Below are 1,812 nucleotides of genomic sequence, written 5' to 3' on the forward strand. Positions count from 1 at the left end.
TCATATGGTTTGTGCAAAATAACTTTATGTGTGGCTCAATAAGGAAGCTGGATAATATTAATAATTGACTTATAGAGAAGGGGATTAAATAAGTTTATACTTCTTCTCACTCCTTTTCGAATGTATTTTTCTTACGCTTTTCATTGTATGTAAATACTGCTTGTTTCTGACTGTCCACTTGGTATGATATAATGTGATGTTATGTTAGTATAGTGTTTATACTATAGTGTATAGTATAGCATGTGTATATCAGTAGTAGTACACACACTGTGAAGTGAATATCAGTTCTCATTTCAGACAAGCAAACACATGAAAACATAAATAATAAAAATAGAAAATAAACCCACATACAACGCCCTAAGGCACATATATTATTTTATATTATTAAAAATAATATCATTATTTTTAGATTATATTTTTTGTAATATTATAAAAATAGTCATATATTCAATATGTTTATTCATCTCCCTCACTGGTAAAACAAGGCTTGTCATCATTGAAGGCCATCTCAATGCAGTGAGATATCAGGATGAGATTCTGCAGCCAGTGGTGATCCCATATCTCCACAATCTGGGACCTAACTTCATCCTCCAAGAAGCAACCCCCCCCCCCCACAGAGCCAGGGTTATCACAGACTACCTCCACTTTGTTTCCCAGTTTATATATCTCAGTGGTGGCTGGTGGCTCAAATCATTGGGGAGGACAGGAGGAAAACCAACGCAGGCATGGCGTCACGTTGTTTTACACTCGTTGGCCTCTTATCTCTACTTTCTTTCTTTCTGAAACAAAAGAACATAATTCACATTCAGAATAACAATAACAAAAGAGCCAGAGGTACATCACACTAAACAAATGTATATATATATATGTATATTTATATATATAGGGTGGAGTGAGGTAAAATGGGCCAGATAAGGTTGGAGCATCATAGCTCATTTTTTATCAATTCTCGAGTGGAAAAAAATGGTTAAATTTAGCATCTAATCTGTAATAAATGAGTATCAACCCTAAAATTGTTTAAATGATTTAAAATAATCAATTAATTCATGTTTATTTCTGATTCATGACTAGAACAGCTCGACCCTCAGAGCTGAGCTGCATCTCAAATTAATCTTCAGGTTCTCAGCTTTCAGATGATGTTCACCACTTCTATGTGACATCTACTGTTGACCTGCTATCTCCTGCTAAAGACCCCCTAAAGACCCCCTAAAGACCCCCCTATGGACCCCCTAAAGCCCCCTGGACCCCCCTAATAAAGACTAGAACAGGTGTATTGTGGTCTCTTGGGTTAACGACTGAATAACAGACAGAGTAATTCACCTGTCAGGCCCCTCATCCTTTATAAATAACCTGCTACCTCTCCTACCAGATAGAGGAGCTGAATGCTTTGGGATGATTGCGTTACAGCTTCACAAACACATCGTGTATAGATGTATAAATGTATTATGTGTTTGCTATTTAACTTTTAGTACTACTTTTCTTTTCTTTTCTCTCAGTGTGAATAGCTGCTGTGAAATGTTAGCTTTGTGTAAGAGGTTTCATATCGGGATGCAGCAAAGAGCAAAAAAGAATAGTCTAAACCAGGCATTCACAGACAGCTGAACACTGTGTGTGTGTGTGTGTGTGCGTGTGTGCGTGTGTGTGTGTGTGTGCGTGTGTGTGTGTGTGTGCATGTGTGTGTGTGTGTGTGTGAGGGGGCGGTGATGATTCAGAAGTCAGATTTCTCACAGGAACAGCCACTTCACTAGAAGCAGAAGCACATTGCAGTTGGCCAGTTGAGGAGAAAGATTTTTAGTTTTTTGTATCTCTCTG

Source organism: Sebastes umbrosus, chromosome 15 (genome assembly GCF_015220745.1).
Source record: "Sebastes umbrosus isolate fSebUmb1 chromosome 15, fSebUmb1.pri, whole genome shotgun sequence".
Classification (NCBI taxonomy): Eukaryota; Metazoa; Chordata; class Actinopteri; order Perciformes; family Sebastidae; genus Sebastes; species Sebastes umbrosus.